Source organism: Bos taurus, chromosome 10 (genome assembly GCF_002263795.3).
Source record: "Bos taurus isolate L1 Dominette 01449 registration number 42190680 breed Hereford chromosome 10, ARS-UCD2.0, whole genome shotgun sequence".
NCBI classification, from domain to species: Eukaryota; Metazoa; Chordata; class Mammalia; order Artiodactyla; family Bovidae; genus Bos; species Bos taurus.
This window is the reverse complement of record NC_037337.1, coordinates 13,557,889-13,580,515: the sequence shown is the minus strand read 5'-3', so window position 1 is coordinate 13,580,515 and position 22,627 is coordinate 13,557,889. Positions and strand designations below refer to the sequence as shown.

Below are 22,627 nucleotides of genomic sequence, written 5' to 3'. Positions count from 1 at the left end.
ATTGATGCTTTTGAACTGTGGTGTTGGAGAAGACTCTTGGGAGTCCCTTGGACTGCAAAGAGATCCAACCAGTCAATTCTGAAGGAGATCAGCCCTGGGATTTCTTTGGAAGGAATGATGCTAAAGCTGAAACTCCAGTACTTTGGCCACCTCATGCAAAGAGTTGACTCATTGGAAAAGACCCTGATGCTGGGTGGGACTGGGGGCAGGAGGAGAAGGGGATGACAGAGGATGAGATAGCTGGATGGCATCACTGACTCGATGGACGTGAGTCTGAGTGAACTCTGGGAGTTGGTGATGGACAGGGAGGCCTGGCCTGCTGCTATTCATGGGGTCACAAAGAGTCAGACACGACTGAGCAACTGAACTGAACTGAGAAAGGCATGCCATCCGTATCTGGGGCTGCCCAAGCACAAAGGAGGGAGTGGTTAGCACCACCCACTCAGGGTGACCACCTCCCTGGGCCAGGCCCAGTTAGGGAGCAACAGAGCCCAGAGGAGCAGTAGAGGAAGAAGCAAGAACCACTGCCTGCCCTGTGAGCAGAGCCCTCCACACACCTGGGTTCATCTTCCCACCTGAGAGTCCGGGTGTCCTGCTGAGGAGCGAGTGACTCAGCCTTGGGAGATCCATAGGCTGGAACAGAAGCAGCCATCAAAAACAATGTTTAGGAAAAGTGCTGAGGGGGGAAAGGCAGGACACAAAGTTACGTTTTTTAACAGAAAAACAATTTAAACAGAATAAGCCAAAACCTTTCCCAGTAGTTATCTCTGAGAGGGGGAGGATTACCTCTTTGAGCTTTTCTATGCTTTCCACATTTTCCATTAATGAGCTATATGCTTCTCTGAAAAACAAAAGCAAATGGCTGTGTTTTAAGTGAACCCAAATGATGCCACTGCAGACCCCTAACCCCTGACCCTCATCCCTCTGTGCGGAGGATGAAGGAGCTGCACTGGGAGACAGACAGCCTGGCTGAGGCCCTCTTCCCCTGGAGGCCCTGGGAGTGACGATCCGAAGCCCCAGAAAGATGGACACATCAAGCTGCACATTTCCCAGCCATCTCTAGTGTCCTGGAAGGCTGCTGGGTTGAGCAATCCACACCTGGATTCTGTGTGCAGCTAGATAGGGGCCGTAGCTCCCCACAGGTGATACAGGACCGAGAGGCGGGTGCCTGAGAGTGCAATGCAAGGGCCCGAAGATGCTGCATCAAGAGTCCCAGCATCCACCGTCCATAAGCTTGCTCAGAAAAGAAGGTGCCCCACAAGCTGCCAAAGCACCTGGGCTGCTCCTTCTACAGTTCAGCCCCTCCATTCGAGCTTGTCCTCTGGCCCCAAATGGAGCAGCACCCCACTCCCACCCCATCCCTCAGAGGGGGAACAGTAGAACTGCTCCCTGGAGAAAGCAGGGTTATTCATAAGCATTCCAAAGCCTGGGGTGGGAGGGGGTGCGCCATTGGAAAAGCGATTCCAAGATGACAGTAGGTGGAGGAGGGCAGAAAATGTTCTCTTCTTTGCCACTGCACTGCAACAGTGTGAAAATACACCCGTGAGACAAGCTCCTGAAGGCCAGGGGGAACAGGCATGGCACTTGTGGCTAAGAGTCATTTTTCTCCTTATTTCTGAGCTTCCTGGGTCATCACGGCACTCGTTTCATGCACCACCACCCGCCGTTTTCATGGGAAGACATGAACAGGGGTATCCACGAGTAGCCCACGTGCCCCATCACCCAGGATCCAGTTCAGAGTCCAAGACCAGCAACGTCCGCCCCGCCACACACATCCCGTCGTGCCCTCACCACGCGTCGGAGCCCACCTCCCTTGGCTCCTTGGTCCTAGCTGTCCCACAAGAAAGGGAGCTCCCTAAGCGCCAGCAGCTGTTTTATTCATGTCCCCAGTCGGTGATGCGAAAACAGCATCTAGGTGTGTATTTTCAACAAAATTTAACACAAGACTTTAAAACAGCCATTCTCCTTTTGTGAGACAGTCTATGGATGGATGGAGATGCATAGCGTAACAACGTGAATGTATCTGATGCCACTGAAGACACTTAAAAATGGTTAAAATGGTAAATTGTATATTCTGTGTGTTTTGCAACAATTTTTTTCAGAGCCATTCTTCCCATGCTCAAAGAGCAAGTGCCTTAGGGCTCCCTCGTCTAAGAGGGGTCCTGGCTCCCCATCCTCCTCCCCAGCTCCTCCGCCCCCTTCTGGGCCATAGCCCATCTCAAAAGCGGGGAGGCCGTGCGCCTCACTTCCGTGTTTATCCAGAGGGGAGTTCTGGGCAGCGGAGGCTCAGCCCAGGCTGGCTGGGGCCTGGCTCCAAGGCTCCAGGTTTGCCACCGGGGCCTTTTTCCACCTACCCAGATCCACAGCTGGCACTACTCAACTTCCTGGCTCACTTGCATTTTTTTTTTACCTCCCTCAAGTCATTTAAACCTGTTTACCTTTAGGCTACAAGGAGCCCAGGCTCCAGGCACGTGAACTCAGGGACCAGCCAAGACGAGGAGGGTCAGGAGAGGGGGGCCTTCCTGGGGACAATGGGACGGGGAGGAAAGATGGAACTCCACTCCCTCATCAAAATCCTTCCTTCTGCCTTCAATTCAGTACCCACTTACCAAGTTCCTCCCCATGCCAGGCACGACCTGCAGACATGGAGAAGTACCGAGCTAGCAGTGGAGGAGCTAGAAGACCCCTCGCTCATTCCTGCTAAGACATGAACTGCTATCACTGAGTCTGCACCATGAGTCAATGAAGGATAGGATGACCAGCTCTGCCCTGAAGGCCAGGGCAAGCACCGGAGAGGAAGTGACATGAGTTGGATCTTTGGAAGGAATAGGAGGAGCTGGCCTGATGGACAGAAACGGCCTGGCAGTGCAGTCCAAGTGAAGGGCGCAGCAAAAGGCTCGGGGGCCGAGAAAGAGCCTAGCATGCTGGCAGTCTGGGACAGGGCCCGTGTGCCAGGCTGAACTTCCGCCTGCTGGTGGCAGGGAGCCGTGGGAGGATGCTGAATTGGGAAGGTGATGAACGGGGGCTCCGACTCCCTGCCTCACCCCAGCACATTCCTGGGCCCAAGCCAGGGCAGGGACCCTGGGTACTTTCCAGGTACCAGACCACGGTTCCCTCTCGGTCTTTGTGTCTTCCTTTCCACACTCATGAATAATGAAAGCAGCCAGGGCATCATCAAGATTATTCAAAGTTGCCCAGATTGATTCTAACTGGGCTCTGCTGTCGGGCAAGACCTCTCTTTTTAAAAAATCTCTTGGCCATGCTTCGTGGCATTTGGAATCTTAGTTCCCCAACCCAGGATCGAACCCAAGCCCCCTGCATTGGCAGCACAGAGTCTGAACCACTGGACCACCAGGGAGGTCCCAGGGAAGACCTTTTTGACGCCCTAGCAAGATACTGCCTCCAAAATCCTCGTTAGTGCTGTACCCATCCAGGCTGAAACACATAAGCTTTGGTGTCTGTCCATATGTCCCATATGAGGATGAATCTTAGCTCCACCACTTACAAGACATGTGCTCTAGGTAGGGCTGTCAGGTAAAATACAAGAGGCCTGCTTAAAATTTGAATTACGAATAACTTCTAGTGTAAGTATGTCCCAAGTCAACTTCTCCAAGTGCATCAGGGAATTAACCCAGGTGAAAGAAGGCAGTGATATGCTTGGCATAAAGCCAGTACTCACTGGGGGAACGTTACCCTTTTCTTCCTTTCTTCTCAGACCCTTGTCCCAGAACAGATTTTTTTTTTTTTTTTAATGTTCACTATGAAAAATTTCAAGCACACAGCTAAAGTAGCAAGAATAGTAACAATAAACTCCTCTATACCTATTGAGAGGATGCTGTTACACGCCCGGCCCAGATTCCCTTAGTCCCCAGCTATTGGGAGGTTTGGGCTGCTAATGGTTCACAGATGCCCCTTACTGGAAGAACTGTCCTGGTCAGGCAATTACAGTCCCTCCCAGTGTGTGTGCATGCGTGTCTGTGTGCACACCTACCCGCAGCCAATGAGATGGGAACAAAAAGCTGACCCCCTGCCTCCAGGTGTGCCCAACTCTGAGGTGCAGTGCCCGTCCCAGAGCTCCCCGCGGAACAGGCTGAGGCTAAACCCCAGTTGAGCCCACACCCTTACTGCTCCATCCCACTTCCCTCACTCGCTTCTCCCAAGGACACGCCACCTCGTAAGCTGAGCGTGTCCAAATCCCCATCTCAGGCTCTGCTTCTCAGAAGCCAACCTGAGCTAACTCTCACTCGTGCAACAATGATTAAGATTGCTTCATTTAGCCCCTTTTATTTATTCGTGTGTTTGTTTTGGCTAAAGTACCTCCCATCGTTTCCCCCTACATCCTTCATTATGTGTGTCTAAAAAAAATGTCAGCCTCTAAGGTTTTGACTTCCTTCCCTAATTTTCCTCCCAAAGGGGAAGGCTCTTGTGGGGGAAAGAGTCATAACTTTCAGCAGTGCCAAGGGACAGAGATCAGAGGCCAACCAGGCAGGCACCAGGCCATCTATTCTGGCTCTGGCTCCAGCCCAGCCCTGGACTATGGCGTGGCTTTGGTGGCCGGCAGGCCATGGTCACCCAGGTCCCACCTCTTTTGTGTGGATCAAGAGCTCTGGGACAGTGTCCCAGCACCTTCTCGGGGATGCCGCCAGGGTTTAAGTGTCTCTCTATTCTTAAAGAAGGGGATGGCATGGAACGGCCAGCCCAGTCATGGCGAGCCACTGGCCAAAGCCCCCACCTGCCCTCCTGCCTGGACTCCGGGCAGTCCTACCAGCCAGAAGGCACAGCAGCAAAAGTCCACACTCTCTGACACACCAAGGAGTCTGCTATGCGGGAGGCAGCATGGATGGGGGAAAGATCACAAATACACATAATCACCGTTAACCATTATAACCGTTTTAAACATACAATTCAGTGCCATTACGAACATTCACAACGCTATGCAGCCATCACCACTATCTGGTTCCAGGACTTCTTCATCACCCCAGCAGAAACCTTGTGCCCATTAGCGGCTTTTCCCCTCACGCCAGCTTCTGAGTTGAGAGAAAACTTGGGTCTGAGTCACAACTTCTTTACTCTGTGACGCTGGCAGGTTAAGTGAAACCTCTCTGAGCCTCAGTTTCCTCATCTGTACAATGGGATGAGAACTCAGAGAGGTGCCATGAAAATTAAAGCTGGTGGGGATAAAGTGCTTAACTGCTCCTGGGGCTGTTAGATTCAGGCCAGGCAGGGGCCTCTGTGGCAGAGGATGCCCATTCCCTCCACTGCCCATCCCTCCCCACTGGTACTCTTTAGGATCTGGGGCTGCCTGCAGTGATGAAGGCGAGAGGAAGCTGCTTCCGTCTCCCACAGGCAGAGCAACTGGAATGAACACTCACGGGTTCCAGCGTTTTCCCTTTTCTGTGCCCAGACCCGGTTCCAAACCAAAGAGTTACAAAGGCCTTTAAACTCCACACTCGAGGCGAGGTCAGCCAAAACCCGCATTTCCAAGCACGGTGCTTTTATACTCTGAAAACAGCCAAACGTGAACTGGCTACTTCTGAGGGTCACAGGTCCTGGCGGCCTCTTGGCTGCTGGCAGCGAGGGCCGCCTCGCCAGCCTCTCCCTCCCTCCCCATATCCGTGCTGGGCTGTCTTTCCCCGTCCAAGTCTGAGAAGAGGAGCCCTGTCCACTCATCAACTACTGTGCAACCCCAGGCAAGTCCCCTGCCCACTCCGTTCTGTGAAGTCAGGGCAGGATTCCCTGAAGCAAGGACTCAGTCCTCTTCCAAAGCTCCCCGCCTGTGGCTTCAGTGAGCAGCAGGCTCAGAACTGCAAGGGATCTCTCCAGGTCGCCTGATTCAGTCCTCTCCACTGCCTTCCATGTCATAGACAGAACCCTGATGCCCAAAGTTTGAGGCAACTCAGTGTCACATGCATCTTGGTAGGATAAATTCACACTTGACTATCTCAGGGAAAATCATGGGGCTTAGGTGATGCTCCGAAGAGCCCAGGAGAAAATAATTCTCCACTTTGCAACTCTCCCTCTGCAACATGGCACCAAGCACCAAAGCCATTAAAATTCTCTGCATACCAGGTCAATGCATAAACTCAATACTAGTAATAAGTAATAGGAAAATGCTTTACAATTTATAATAGTAACGAGAAATGTGAACAAAATTGGCATAAATTTAATAATAAAGTGTATGATCCATATTTTGAAAGCTATAAAACACCAATGAGACAAATCAAAGACCCAAATATATGGAGAGATATACCCTACTCATTGATTGGAAGACTCAATAATATCAAGCCGTCAATTCTGCCCAAACTGATGTATAGATTCAATGCAATTCCAACCAAAATCCCAGTGGGATTTTGTAGAAAATCAACAACTGATTCTAAAATTAATATAGAAATGCAATTGTTTGTAATAGCCAAAAGAACACTGAAAAAGAAGAAAGTGGGAGGACGCATGCTACCCAATTTCAGAACTTACTAAGGGGCTTCATTGGTGGCTAAGTGGTAAAGAAAAACCTGCCTGCCAATGCAGGAGACGTGGGTTCGAGCCCTGATCTGGGAAGATCCCGTGGCCACAACTACTGAGCTTGTGCTCTGGAGCTGCAGAGCTGTAACCACTGAAGCCCGCGTGCCCCAGAGCCCATGCGTCACAAGAGAAGCCCCTGCTCCAAGAGGCCCAGGCACCACACTGACGAGTAAGCCCCTGCTCTCTGCAACCAGAGAAAGCCCACACGCAACAACAAAGATCCAGCACAGCCAAAACAAACAAAAATTTTAAACAACTCACAATGAAGCTACAATAATCCGGCCAGTATGGCACTGGTAAAAGGACAGACACATAGACAGTGAAATAGAATGGAGTCCAGAAAGAGAACAGACATAAATGATCGACTGAGTTTTCATGAAAAGGCCAACATAATTCAAAAGAGAAAGGGTAAGTCTTCTCAAATGGTACTAGAATAATCGCACCTCCATAGGCAAAAAAAAAAAGAAGAAAAAAAAAAACTAGACGCTTATCTCTCACAATTTGTACAAAAGTTAATCCAACATTGATTACAAACCTAAATGTAAAACTTTTAGAAGAATACATAGGAGAAAACCTTTGTGACCTTAGGTCTGGCAGAGCTCTTCATACAGCACAAAAACATGAAAAGAAACAATTAATCAACTGGATGTCAGCAAAAATTAAAAACTTCTGTTCTTTAAAAGACTCCATTATGAAAAGGAAACGATAAGCCACAGACTGGGAGAAAACATTTACAAAATACTTATCTTTTAAAGGACTGATAATCAATATATAAAAGAACTCTCAAAACTCAATAATAAAGTGATCAACCCAATATTAAAAAAATGTGCAAAGACCTGAACAGACACTATATCACAGACATAGATGGCAAATAAGCACATGAAAAGAAGTTCAACATCACTCATCAATAGGAAAAATATGAATTAAGACTCTCTGTGACCCCATGGACTGTAGGCCACCAGGCTCCTCCCTCCATGGGATTCTCCAGGCAACAGTACTGGAGTGGGTTGCCATTTCCTTCTCCAGGGGATCTTCCCGACCCAGGGATCGAACCTGGGTCTCCTGCATTCCAGGCAGATGCTTTAACCTCTGAGCCACCAGGGAAGCCCACATATATCTATTAGAATAACTCAAAAATAAACTGCCCATACTAAGAGCTGATGAGGATGAAGAGTAACTGGAACTCTCTTATGCTGCTAGTGAGATGGTAAAATGGTACAAACTATGGAAAACCATGTGGCAATTCTTTATAAAGTTAAACATATCTTTAGCCATATACCCAATAATCTCAAACCTGAGTACAAAATGTTTATAGCCAAAAACATTGGAAATAATCCAAATATCCATCCATGCAACACCACAAATGAATCTCAAAGCATTATTCTGAGCTAAAGAAACAGTTACAAAAGGCCACTTCCAATGCGATTACATCTGTAGAATGTTCTGGAAAAGGCAAAACTAGAAAGACAGCGACATATGAGTTGTTGCCAGCAGCTGGGGAGAGAAGTAAGAGTTGACCATAAGAAATACCAAGTAACTTCTGGGGGGTGATGGAAATGTTCTGTCTCTTGGTTATGATAATATTACATGACTGTCAAATTTCACAGGACAGTACACTTTCAAACAGTTTTACTACATAGATTGCATCTTACTAAATCAAACCAAACAAACCCTATTCAGCCTCACGAGGGCTTGTCTTATTTCTCCAACCAGTTTGATCAATGTGGGGGTTACTCTGACCCAGAGAGGTAAAGTGACTTGCCCGAGAACACAAGCTGTGAAGTCAGGTGGATTTGTGTTCAAACCTCAGTGCTGCCGCTTATTAGCTTGTTTGCCACCCCTGGGCAAACTGCTTCTCCCATCTGAGCCTCCGTTTTCTCATCTGAAAAATGAGAGCAAAGTCATAACAGAAGCCCCCTTACTGGGACCGAATGAGCTTAAGGAAGAACAAACGTGTTTTGCTATACTCAAAGTTTAGCCATTATTATTACTTTTCATATGGCTACTATTATTATTACTGCCAAAGAGCTAGAACTGAGTTGCAGGAAATGACTTCGATCCATATCTTCCTGCACGAGGTGGGCAATGACAAGCACCAGCACCATCAGTTTCCCTTGAGAGGCAGGCCTAGGTCCTACCCAGAAGGCATTCACAGTGTGGCTGGAAACAGCAGACAAAATCAGTGCAAAATCAACCCAGAGCAACAGAGGGCTGTAGGGATGAAAGCTACAGGAAGTTCAGAAAAGAGAGAAGCCACTCAGAACTACACAATCCCTGAAGTCTTCCTGGAAAAGGCAGGCTTCCACTGAGCCTCAAAGGACAAATCAGATGCAGTTAAACCAAAGGAGAGGCACCATCGGGAAGGGGGAGAATGAGAAAACTCTCTCTACCCCTCTCACCCTTTCTCCTGGTAAAAGGCAACAGGAAGCCCACAGCCTCAGCATGTCCTACCAAGGACCAGCCCTGGGCCAATGGGAGGTGCAGGCACGACAGCAGTCAGTCCGGGTACCATGCGTCATCTGGGCACTCACATGTGTCCCCACATCTGAGCAGGAGGGTCCCACGGAGGGTTGCCCAGGGATGCTAGGCTTTCACTCCATCCCCCCCTTTTTTTCCAGGGACTTGAATTTGGGTTTGTCTGGGGAGTATTTGCTTAAGTCCAAGTGTTTTTCCCGCAGCCCAGGCCAGCCCCTTCCCTGCCCCTCCTGGCCCTCGTCTGGAGCTCCCGGCCAAGGAGGGCTGCCTGGCGGGGCCGCGGGTGCCTTTGATGCACACGCCCCTCTCCAGACTTCAATGTCGCTGTGTGCACCTCCCCTTTAATAAGTTATTTCCGTGGAAAACCCTGGTAACTCGGTCATGAATCAAGCCTATAAACACCTCCAACCCATCAAAGCACCCAAGCAAGAGAGGGGGCGGGCAGGCGAGGAAAATCTCTTACGGTAACTCTCACACTGCTCCCTCAGAAGGGCCCGGCTGCCCGGCCCGCGGGGGCCAAGCCAACCCAATGAAAATGTGACATGTCCCCCCACCAAGCCCAGGGATCCAAAGCCCCCAAGGACACTGTCCATCTGTGTCCCCAGACAAGGCGAGAGTCCCAGCCCAGTGCCTACAAAATTTACAGCCCGGAGAGGCAGAGCCGACCGGCTGCTCCCGGGGTACAGGAATGTAATGTTTTGGCTACTGGTGAAAGGCCCAGTTTATTGGAAACACACTTCTTTTCCAATGTTTGGTTTCCTTTCACTCTTTTCTCCTTTTTGTTTTTCCCAGAGTGCACTGCCCAGGGCCTTCAGAAAGGATATGGGGCCAGAATCCTGCCTAAGGGGAAGCAGGGAGGTGGGGAAGGGGCCCTGAAGTCAGATTATCTGAGTAGTGGGCTGAGCACCCTCTCTCCCTATGTGGGCAGAGGCCTGGGCACAGAGTGGGGAGACCCCAAGTCTGGACCCGGCTCTGTCACCTGGGAGCTGTGGGGCCCAGGACGGGCACTGGCCCTCTCTCTGGTCTCATCTGTAAAGTGGATGGGACAAACGAAAACCCCCTTAGAAGTGACTGACTGAGTGTCCTGGTCTTGGATGGCAGTCGGGCAGAGTGTGGACTAGAGCTGACAGTGTATTTGATGGAGAGTTCAGCAAGGCCACTCCCAGGTATATACCCAAGAGAAGCATGTCCTTATGTCCCCAGGAAGGCCTGTCCAAGGATATTTATTCGTAACATCACAGGTAAGAGCCAGAAACTGGGAACTGCCGTAGTACCCATCAGGAGTACAGAACCCTGGCTGTGCCCAGAGTATTTATTACCCAAAACGAATGAGTGACCATCGATGTTCCCAACAGTATGGGTGAGCCTCATAAACATTCCATTTTTGGAATAAGGAAAAGCCCACAGGTCTGGAGGCTACCAAAGAAATGGGTCGGGGAGTGTGGATAAAGGAGGTCAAAAGGTCCAAACTCGCAGCTATTAGAGAAATAAGTCCTGGAGATGTAAGGTACAGCATGGTGACTACAGTTAATAATACAGTATTATATATTTGAAAGTTCCCAAGAGTAATCTTAAAAGTTCTCATGAGAAAAAGTAAAAATCATTTGTCACTACGAGGCGATGGACTAACTGAATTTATGCCGTAATCATTTCATAATATATACACATATGTATCAAATCACTACCTTGCACACCTAAAACTAAAACAATGTTTCATTTGACCCTGCCATGCGGCATGCAGGATCTTAGTTCCCTGACCAGGGGATTGAGCCCATGCCCCCATGCAGTGGAAGCCTGGAGTCTTAACCACTGGACCACCGGGGAAGTTTCACAATGTTACAGGCCGATTATACCCCGATTAAAAAAGAAAAAGGAAGATCCTTCGGTGTTTCCTTCCATTTGCAACAATTTCAAAAATAGGAAAACTAGTCAATGATGTTCCAAGTCAAGACAGAGCCATACAAACCTTTTCTCTAAAGCAATGGTCAATCCACCCATCAATCAAAAGTATTTCTGGGGTTGGCAACCATGGCCCACCCTAGAGACAACTGTGGACTTCCATGATTGGCATTCAAGGCCCTCCCCGTGGGCCTCACTTCTTACTGCCCCTCCAGGACTGCTCCCTTCCCAGAACAAGCATCTTCCCATGGCCGTGCGGTTGTGCAGCACGCCCCTGGGCCCAGGCTGCCCCTCCCCACCCCCAGCCCGGCGACACACCCCCAGCAGACCCTGGGCAGCGGCTGTCTCTCAGCCTACACTGCGCACTTGGGAAAGAGCATTTTCCCCGCCTCTCTAGGAAGTGATTTTCCCCCCAATCTTTCCAATTAGATTCTAGGTTTCCTGGGAAGGTCCTACCTTGGGTATGTGCTTCACACAGTCCTATCCCTCTTGCTAATATGTGGTTACCAATTCATTTAATTACCCTTTAGAGAAAGCTAAATGTGCTCCAGCTGCCTCACTACCTATGGTATAGGTGGGGTCTCCGTGGCATCCATGAGGGGCTGCAAAGCCTACTTGTCAAGTGGAGTCAAGTGAGCCTGTAAAAGGGAGGCTAAGTGATTTAAATCGCAGGTCTGTTCTGGCTCCAAGGCCTGGGCTTTGCACCTCTGCCCTCTTGGGTCTACGAGCATCCAGTCATTCATACCCCCCACTCCACATCCCTACTCCAAGGTCTAGAAGCAGGACAGGGCAGTACTAAGAGGCTTATTTTATTTTTTAGTGAAGCTGTTCAGACCCAAGGGAGGCATGAGGGCAACAAGGAGAGGGACTCAGGGCTCAGGTGGGGCTGCCTCCAGCTTTCCTGAGCAACCACACAGAGCCCACTTTCCTGCAGAAGATGCAACAGGAACCTCCTCATGGAGGTGACACTCGCCGTTAGCTAAGTGTCTTTAAGCATCGGATTAACGATCTCCCAGACTCATTTATCTCCCCTGAAAACTGGAGGTCACAATGCCCACTTCACCAGGCTTCCAACGTGCAGGCACCTGGCGACTTTCAGAGGGAGGGTCAGACGTGACGCACTGGGACTCTCCCACTGCCGGCCCCCAGATCACATGTGGCAGCTGATGGGACGAGAGCTGAGCAGCCAACGAATGGATCCAGCTGCTCAAAGCTGCCAGGCACGCCCATCCCAGGAGTGAACAAGTGATCGAGGCTCCTGACTTGAGGGGAAGATGGCCCAGGCACCTCAGATCCCTTCTAGGTCTGTCGAGCTCTGGGATCTTAGCCCTGGTTGCACATTAGAATCACCTGGCGAATTTTTAAAACCCTGTTGCACAGTCCCTCAATCATTTCTAGAGTGAGCTCTGAGCTTTTCAAAAACTCTTCAGGAGACTAATGTGCAAAAGAGGGTTGAGAACCAATGTGGGAGACCAACTGACCCATCTTACAGATAGAGGAGTCAAGTAGAAGCAGGTTGAGACCACCAGGAGATGTTGGACAGAGTCAGGACTGGGACCCAGATCTTCTGGCCCTTGGGTGAAATTTGACATTAACTTTTGACTCAAAGAAAGCCCTGGGGGCTCTGCCTGACCTTTGCCCTGCGAGGAAGAGGGCAAGGAGCTAAAGACACAGCTGGGCAGCCAGATCAGAGGAGACAGGTCTGTCTCTGCAAGTACCTGGACTCTCTCTGCCCTCCTTGGCCCTTCTCCCAGGTCAAACAACAGCAGAAGTCCCAGAAACAAGGCTCCCCTCAACCCAAATAGGGTCTCCTTGGACCTGAGACAGACAACATGAGCTGAGGGTCCCAGGACGTGAAGCCAGAGCCTCTCTGTGGAATCTGTTCCATCTCAGGGGACAGTGGGGGGCGGGGAGGAAGCGCTCCCGTGAATCACAAAACAATCCCAACACCTTTTGTATGCCAGGCCCTGAGCTGGGTGCCAGGCACAGCCCTCACAGCTAAGTCCCCCAAACCCCATTCCCAACCTCTGCCCTCTAAAAGCAGCCTTGTTTTGCAAACACTGTCCCCTCTTTTCCTGTGACCCTGCAGATGGCCCCGGGAGGACCCTGCATACCCCTCGGCTCAGCAGGGCAGAACCTGAGGCCCAGAGCAGACGAGCAGTCTGTGGAAGACCACACAGCAGCTGAGGGGAAAGAAGGCCGGGATGTAACACAGGGCTGGGGAGCCTGTGGGCAGAGATGGGTGGAGGGGGAAGACCCCGCCTAGGGCTTGTCGGGTGCCCCATTTCACCCCCAAGAGGTTGCAGACTGGAGCTGGAGCCAGACCGGCCACACTCTGCCCCCATCCCTCTCCCATCACACCTACTCACCGTGCCTGCCCCCAGCAAAGTCTCCTCCCCACTCAGCTGCTTCCCAGGGCTGCACTCCTGGCTCAGCCTCACCCACCCGCCCCTTCTCCTCCGGATTTCATGCTGTGTGACTGTGTGACCGAGCCCACTCTCCACCGTCTCCCCTAACCTGGCCCAGAAGGCCAGGCAGCCCAGGCCCTTCCTGCTCTGTCCAGAGCTGGCACTACCCTGGACAACTCTGAGATGAAAACGGCTTCCAGGCTATCTCTGAGCCTACCCCTTGCCTTTTAAAGATCAATTAAAGCCTTGGCGATGATTCACCTTGCAGTCTGGGACAGTGCCTTTGATGTCTGCTCCAGACCTGAGACCTCTGTTTTTCCAGAGACTTCTACCACGGGGTGAAGGTAGCGTCCCTCCCTCGGGCCAGGGCAGCCACGGCTTTGCAGAGGTGCCAGTCCCCTCCGGGCTTTACCTTCTCAAGCTGGGGGTGCCAGGCCTTGATTGCGGGGTGGGGGAAAGGCACAGGGAAAGGGCCCGTGAACACCAGGAATTCTTTCCACAGAGGACAACTGGAAAAGCGATGAATCTCTGCTTCCCATGGCGGCCAAGGGCCATGGATGGAGAATGTTTAATATAAAAACATCTGACAAAGTACCTTCAGGATATATTTTCTGCATCAAAGAAGGAGCTCTTGGCAACAGGCGCTCTACCCTGACAAGGAAACTCTCGAGCACGGCTCCCGATTGTTACAGACACCGGAGGAAAGCGTGCCAGCGGGGACAGGAGGGCGAGCCGTGCGGCCCGGCAGACAGATGGTTGTGATTAGGCTGGATGCAACCAAGTGTGTTTTCTAGAATTTCAGGTCTCCTCAGAAAACCTGCCGGTTCCCCCGGCGACACAGGCCACCAGAGGCGGAGTGAGGGGCAGGGGCCATCTGCCTCCAGCTCAGAGGCACACAGCGCTGGACGGACGGCCACAGGGCTCCCCCTCGGCCCAGCGGCCTCCACTCACAAGCTCAACTACTCGCCGTCTCTGATGTACTCAGGTACTCATCCAGCAACCATTGACGAGCAGAGGCTCTCTAAAACCCGATGACAGCTGTTCACGTTGAACCTCAGAGACCCAGGAATACAGAAGCCCCAGAAGAGCAACAACCAGAGGAGTCCTATATCTTTCAGGGGGCAGAGAGGACACCATGCCAGACTCCAAGGAACCCAAAAGGGGCTGGACCGCCTGGGTCTGATCCCAGGTCCACTGCTTTCTAGCTGGGTAACCTTCGGAAGTTGGTTAATCTCTCTGAGCCACAGTTACTTGTCCTTTAATTTGGCTCATAAGTAGCTACTTCATAGACCTGTTGGGATGCATAAATGTGATTATTAAATGTGTTACGATCTGTCTTTATTTTTATGTCTTCTCTCTCTTTTCTCTTTGTCCCAGGCAAAAATCCATTCATTCATTCATTCATTTATGCCATGACCATTCATGTCAATTCATTCATGTCATTAAGCCAATGACCTCTGGCTATTGGCTAGGACCTGTGCTGGATGCTAGGCAAGCTCCAGAGCCCCTTCAGTTCCAAGTATACGCCAGAGGTCCCCCAGCCCCAGTAACTACTACCCCTCTGTTCCAGCCATTATTCCAGATTCAGGACATCTTTGGATTCAACTTACCCTATTCCCCATCTCTCATGTATTAACCTTCCACCACAAATAAACTCAGAACACACAATGCTATTTGCATATCCCTCTGCTTCTGCACAAGCTCTTCATTCCTTCTGACAGGCTGTCTCCATCCTATCGTCCTCCTGGCGAACACTGAGTCATCCTACAAAGCCCAGCTCAGAATCACTCTCTCCTTGAAGCTTTCCCTGAACACCTCATTCCCACCCCAAGAGAGTCCCCCGTTCTTGTTTGTGTGCTGGTACGAAGGCTTGTCCACATCTCCACAGCGCTTAGCACCACTCACCATTCTCTGCTTGCTATCTGCCTCTCCTTCTACACCATCAGCTCCTACGGGAAAAGTCCTGGCTTTCTTCACTTTGAGCACCTGCACCGGCATGCTGCTGCTGCTGCTGCTGCTAAGTCACTTCCGTCGTGTCCAACTCTGCGAGACCCGACAGACGGCAGCTCACCAGGCTCCGCCGTCCCTGGGATTCTCCAGGCAAGAACACTGGAGTGGGTTGCCATTTCCTTCTCCAATGCATGAAAGTGAAAAGTGAAAGTGAAGTTGCTCAGTTGTGTCCGACTCTTCACGACCCCATGGACTGCAGCCCACCAGACTCCTCCGTCCATGGGATTTTCCAGGCAAGAGTACTGGAGTGGGGTTCCATTGCCTTCTCCGGCACCGGCATGCAGCAGGCTCTTAATATGCATTCAATACACTGACTCGTCATCCCAAAGCCTACAGTCAGGAAACACGCCAGCCCTGGGATCCTTTGTCAGGGACCCTGGAGGGTGTAAAAGCTGTGTGATTTCTGGTGAATCAGTTGCCTTCTCTGGGCCTTGGATTCATCGCGGATTAAGTGTACCCCCAACTCTAGTTCCCAAGTTTTCATACTCTGGGACTAGGATTGCCAGGGTGGTGAGTGGTGGGGAGTCCAGGACACCAACCATCTCCTTCTGCGTGGCCTTGTTCCAGGCCGTAGTTTTACTCTGATGAGACAATGATGAGAAGCTAAGATGCTGCAGGCCAGAAGTCCCAGCTCTGCACAACCCCTCAAGGTCCAGGAGCTGGTACCAGGGAGCCCTTGAGATCAGTGGTCCAATGGACCCAATGTATAGGGAGCAAACTGAGAGGAGCTTACAAGAGCTCACACCACAGGGCAAAGGGTAAAGGGCAAGGCCAAGCCTGGGACCCACAGAGGCGCACTGCTCACCACCCCCACGCACTTCTTGGCAAATGATGCTGGCCAGGCCTCCTCACGCCGCCTGGTCCTCCCAGGACAGCTGGCATCATCTCTGTTGCTCCCTCGACCCCCTCACTGCTTCTCTTCTAACCCCAAACGACCAGCCCAGGAAGAATGGGTTCCTCTGTGAGATACCTGGGAAGCTTTAGGGAGGAAACAAGGCCTTTTTTTTTTTCTTTTGTAGATCAAAGCTATAACAGGAAGAAAACATGGCAGACAGACCTCCCTGGTGGTCCAGCGGTTGAGAGTCCACCTTCCCGTACCGGGGACACAGCTTCGATCCCTGGTCCAGGAAGATCCCACGTACTGTGGGGCGCATAAGCCCGTGCACCACAACGACCGAAGCCTGTGTGCCCCAGAGCCTGTGCACCACAACGGAAGAAGCCGCTGCAAGGATAAGCCTGCTCCCCGCAACTAGGGAGTAGCTCCCGTTCGTCACAACCAGAGAAAAGCCTCAGCACAGCCATAAATAAAAGTTTCTAGAACCTTTAAAAAAAAAAAAAATTATAAAAACAAGCAAAAGAACCCATGGCAGAGATATGGTGTTAAGATCCAAATGCTGCTGATTTTGGAACCAGAGGGGAGTGCATCCCACCCCCGCCCCAAGAGGAGGCAAGGAGTCTGGGGCCATTTGGGAACTGGAAATGGCAAGCTGGTCCTGACCCAGGAGCTCAGCGCCAGTCCCCATCCACAAATGTCCAAGCTGGTGCCTGACCTGGGGGGTAGGCAGAGCAGGAGTGGGCCACACCCAAGGGCACCTCCGATCTAGGTCCAAGGCAAACTAGTCAGGTCACCATCTGCCCCAAACTCTAGTAACACATCCTTCCTGCTCTCCAAAGCCAAAGGAAACCCTCTTTCCAACTAAAAGTAGATCCCCTTGCCCTCCTGCTCTCTCTTCTTAAACTCACTCAACACATGGCCCCCGAGACCCACAGGCCCTGAGCACTGTCACATGTGAAGGCTGAGCACAGTCATGTACAACAACGCTATCCAGGCCCTGCCTGTCACCCAGGTGCCATCGGTTGGTAAAAATTCACCAAGTTGGACACCGATCTGTATACTCGGTATACTACAGAGGAAAGTCTTTTAAAAATATATATATTACCCAGGCCCTGACTCCTCATGCCTCATCTCCCACTAACATCAGGTACTTTCCTTTCCAACCCTCTACCCTCCTTAGGTTTCTCAATATCAGACTGTTTTTCACACCTCCAGGCCCTTGCACTTGGTATTTCTTCTACTTGGACTGTATCCCTCAATCCTAAACCTTGTTTCTTTGGTAAACTCCTATTTATCCTGCAAAACCCAGCTTAGATATCACCTCCTCCAGAGAGTCTTCCCGGGCCACTTCGCACACCAAGAGTGAGTCACCAAGCCCTTCTCCCTCTTGACTGCCTCTGACACCACTTTCCACGACTACTAGTTGTGTCTTCACCAGTTTGTGAGCACCTTGAGGGCAGAGATGATGTAATTTTTATGTCTGTGTCTCCAGCCCAAGCACAGTGCCTGGCACATTGTAACAGCCATACCTACCACATGTATGCCAAGCCTTGGCTGACTCACTTGGCATCACCTCATTTCATCCTCACTGTAGATGATACGTTGTCTTTTCCACCCTGATTTCATAGGTGAGAAAATCGAGGGTCAGAGTGGTTAAATGGCTGCCCCCAGTCCTACAGCTAGGAAATGGCAGAGCCGGGACTTGAACCCAGGGCCTGCTGGTGTGCAGCCCATGCTCTTCAGCCCGCCTTGCTGTAGAGGCTCAGCACACACTGACGGAGCTGAGCTGAGGACCTTGGAGAACGAGGAGGTCCAGGGTCTGTGCTGGACCAGGGCCTCTGAGGCGAGCATGCTCGAGCCCAGAAACAGCAGAGGACGCGATATTGCGTGAACTAACTCCCCTACTGACTTCTGTAGGCACTGACACATATCAGACAGCACTGACCCCAGAGGGGAACCTCCTCGGGACCGGTGACAGGAAAGGAGGCAGGCGGGCGGGCAGCATGGACCCATCTGAGCTGTCACCTGGCAGGCGGGCGGGCAGCATGGACCCATCTGAGCTGTCACCTGGCTCCACCTGCTGTATGCTTGCTGTGTGGCCCTCAGCCACTCTCCTGACCTTTCTGAGCCTTTGAGTCCAGAACAGGCAGCCTCTGTTCTGCCAATCTGCAGAATGCACAAGTCCTAGAGAATGATCTGTGCCCTCGAGGCACTTACAGTCTGACTGGTGGAGGAAAGACATCCACATCCAGCTAAACCTCCAGCTCTCCACATTGTCCTACATAGCTCTCTTCCTTCCCGGGCCTTCTCTTCAAAATGAGAGGCTCATCCTCACCGATGCATGCTCTAAGAAACCAGCATGCTCTAAGAGATGAGATACTGGTACACAGAGTCAGGTACCAGACAAAGGACTGCCTGGTGCCCATGACAGGCAGCTCACACCATGACTCACGTATAGTGGGTGCTTAATAGAGCACTTGAACAGTTATCCAGTAGGCACTAGAATGGGATATTCTATCCTAGAGGGGAGTCACTAGTTCCTGCAGAACCAGTGCTCCACACCCCAGCCCCCAAGCACTGGAGTCAGGCAGGCCTGGCTTCGAAAGCAGCGCATCACCACAAGCCTTGGTCAACGCCCAGAGTTCACTCAGCACCGACTCTGGCCTGGCTGCCCCTCCTCATCCAGGGCAAAAAAGCTCCTTATGTCTTGCTCATTCTGTGCTTCTAACCTAGAGCCCAGAGAACCCAGCCCTCAGAATGGTCATTCCCGTGCGGCCCTTTATCTTACAATTTCTTTGAATTATCACATATCTTGCTTTTCGGTTGCCAAAAAGAGTTGCCTACCAGCCACTCACACTTTAGTATGAATTTAACTAGAGCAAATCTTGCTTTCCTCCCCAAACTAAATCAAAATCAAGGGAATGGGAAAGGGGTGGAGATGTTGTAGAAAAGAAGAGGATGACCTGAGGGGGCTTTAGGCAGTCAAGGGGCAGCAGTCAGGCAAGGAAGCCAGAGTGTCAAGGACCTAAAGGCACGCCAGAAGGGACATCTAGGCTTTCAGTGTTTCCTAAATCCCACTGAAGACTCTAGGTGTAAGGGTCCTTTACTCAGTGGCAGCTCCACGTTCTGGCCCCTTACTGGGTGATCTTTGTGAAGTCACCTGCCCCCATGAGCTTCAGTTGTCGATGGTGTGGATCACGTATCAACATGGGGAGGTGACGTACAGATCAGTTGAGAGAGTGTCAAGCATTCAGCAGAAGGCTGAACCAAGACAGACGTGTGTCCTGCTGCCCCCACGACACCCACCGATGTGTCCTCAAATGCCCCAGCTATGACTGAGCCTCAAAACCCCCACCCTGTTCCCCTAATGCGGCCTCAACAACAGGACAGGAAAGTGAAGCAGAGAGACCTTGGAGCTGGATAAAAATAGCCAGGCTCGGGCCGGGTGCTGGCATTGTCATTGTGCAAACAAGGGCGGTCTCCGGCCCGGGCTGCAGACACCCTGCTCCAGAAACACTGGTCCCAGGATGCTGAGAGAGGCCAGGCTCTCAGGGGCAGCGGCACCCCCTGGGATGCAGAGAGACAGAGGGGACTGTGGTGGTGGCTGAGCTGGTCTCTGGGTGGTTGGCAAGGTTCACCCATTAGGGAGCTGCCTCTTGCCACGCCCCAGCCCTGTCCCTGGTGCTTCAATCAGCACAGGCTGACCCACTCTAGAGTGAGAGGCTGACTCACTCTAGACTCACTCTAGAGTGAGCCACACAGGTGGCTCACTCTACCTGGCCAGGTGTGGCTGGGGGAGGAGGCTGGGATCGCTGCCGTGGGAAGCTGGGTGGGCCCTACACGATGCGTGAGCTGGGCAGTCACACGGCTCAGGCTCCCATCCCAAGCCTGCCACCTCCGGTTTGGGGATTTGGGGCAGTGGCCTGGCAGCGAGCCTCAGTGTCCTCACCTGTGAAACGGGGGGTCACATCTGTGTCACTGGGCTGTGGTAATGAGTCAACGAGACAGAGAACAACCAGCAGTTAGCAAAGTGCTAACTGTGAACGTCAAACGTTAAATAAATGAAGGTCAGCATCAGCATCCTTATCATCTGTCCTTGAACGTTAGGGCCTGGCCCAGCGCGTTTTGCCCACTTGGAGCCCTCACCTTTCCCACCTCACCTCCCGCCCTGCCCTTTGCACCCATCTTTATAGGATGAGTCTTGGTTTACCATCCACTGAGACCTCTCTGGCCATTCTTCTCATCCTGCAGGGCCTCTCTGCCTGAGCCTATCCTCCAGGGTGACAGCCACCCAAAGCCCCAACTCTGCATGCTCCCAGCATGCAGAGGCAGTGCCAACCCCATTGGTCCTGGGGTCCCCACGGCACGAGTAAGCTGGGAAAGCTGAACCGTGAGACCCCCAAGCGGGAGGAGACCTGTGCCATCCCTGAGGCAGGCTTGGATGATCGCACTGGAGGGAATGCTCTACTCGCCTACTGAGACCATCCGCAACTCAGACCAATCACCCCCCAACAGGAAATCCCAAATGTCCTCCCCAGTTCCTTCAGCCCCTAAGAATCCCAAGGCGCTGGGTGCCAGACTTGCTCACGAGAGCCACGTGATCCTCATCCACAGTAAAGGGCACCAGCACTACCCCACCAGTCAGAACCAAAGACCGCTCTGGGATAACTGGGTGGAACCCCAAACACGGGCCCACTGGGCCCCAAGGCAGCCAGATCGAACGGCCTCAGGGTCTCCAGAGACCTCCCAGCCTCTAGAGGGTGCTCCCTCCCGGGAACCCGGTAAAGGAAGGGCCTCCAGCAGGTTCTCTGGGCTCTGCTCCTTCCAGCCTGAGCCGCACACCAGGCCAGCTCTGGGATGACAGTGATCAAGAGAGACGACGTTTGCGAACATGCCATGAACCCGTAAGGGACCTCCATACACGCAGTTTCCACCCTTAACAAGGGGAAGGGATGCTGAAAAACTATCCATCCGACCATGCAACTGACGCCAGTGCAATCCATCCAAATTAAATACACTCTGATGGTTGGCACAGACATGGAATCATGCATTCAGGAATACTTTTAAGCCTCTTGCTTCAAAATATATGTGGCTTCCATCCACACAGGCAGAGAGGGCAAAGAAGGGATTAAAACAACAACTTCTTGTGCTGCTCTAGTTAGGTTTTTCAGGGCAAGACATTTTAAGAAGTAGGGTCAAAAGGCAGGGGTGAAAACAAAGCGGCCCAGTCAGAGGGGCCACCAGAGACCAGAAGGCAAGTGGGGCCCAGAAGACCCGGGCCGCAGTACCAGCTGTGTCATGAGCCCCTCTGTGCCCATGGGCAAGTCACTTCCTGCTCTGGCTTCCAGTTTCCCTGTCTTCCAAATAGACACACTCTTGTGCTCTCCCGCGGTTGTGACAGAACATGGAATGGATGGGGAAGGGCTCTGGACATAGGAACTGAGCAAGCAGCCCTGAGCAGCCAACATCAAGAGACCCTTCAGTCAAGGACAGAGTACATGAGCAATGACAGAAGTCCGTGGAATATGTTCACTGGAGGTACATCCAGTCTTTACAGAGAAGTGGGGGACAGAGCCGTGGTCAGGAGCACAGAGGCACGGTGGCACATGGCTCTGCTCCTGTGTGACCTGGGCAAGTCACTTTCCTACTGTTGTGAGTTGATGATCATAAAAGGGCCTGAGTACAGGATATGGCCCAAAGTAAACACTCAATAAATAGCTACGATGACTGTTGTTGCCATTATGACACGGGGGTGGGGTCAGGGAAGGATGGTTCAGATGCAGACAGAGGCCTTCTTGCAGAGATCCAGCCATGCCCACTCTGGAAGCATCTCCAGCCCAATGGGCTGTCACTCAATGCAGCAGACCCAGGCCATGAGCCCCAGCTGTCCTCAGAGTGCCCCCTACACACCCTGCTCCCAAAGGGCCCCACAAACCTCGACACCTGAGTCTCTCCTGGCCCTTGAAACCCCTGGCTCACCACTAACCTGTCATTTCTCAAGGAAAGCTTGATCTACGTCTTCCCCAGAATGGGAAAGACCCTATGGCCAACACTTAAATGCTGGGGGTGGGAGGAGGCTCTACAGCAGAGTTCTCTCTGCTTCCTAGCTCAGCATCCACTGCCCAGAGAGAGACATGGAAACCACAACCTCTGGAAAACTCCTCACTGCTCAGACTTCATGAATGTTCTACCCACTCCACTTTCTCCTCTTCTGACCCTTCACATCAGTCCTTCCCTAGAGGTGGGGATAAGAGAAACCTACAAAGACAATGCAAACAAACACATCCATTTTGCTGCCTCTCGGCAGCTGGGGGAAAGGATCCCTTCAAAATCGGGATGGAGAGTTGGGCTGGGTTTTTATCATTTCCACAAGAGACAACTGGTTAAAGCATGGATTGCCAGACACTGGACAGGTTCTCACCCGTAGGCCCCATTCATACAGACTGTTCTTCACCCCAAGAACACCAGTGATGAACACACT

General features: G+C 51.7%; 1 protein-coding gene and 1 non-coding gene across 4 annotated transcripts in view; both read right to left on the bottom strand.

The window, feature by feature from the left end:
* The window catches only part of SMAD6 (SMAD family member 6), a 77,679-nt gene that overhangs the window by 41,548 nt on the left and 13,504 nt on the right, over positions 1-22,627 (bottom strand). The window lies entirely within an intron of this gene.
* Positions 7,552-7,623, bottom strand: TRNAS-GGA (transfer RNA serine (anticodon GGA)). The gene has a single exon. It is a non-coding gene; the product is annotated as a tRNA-Ser (tRNA).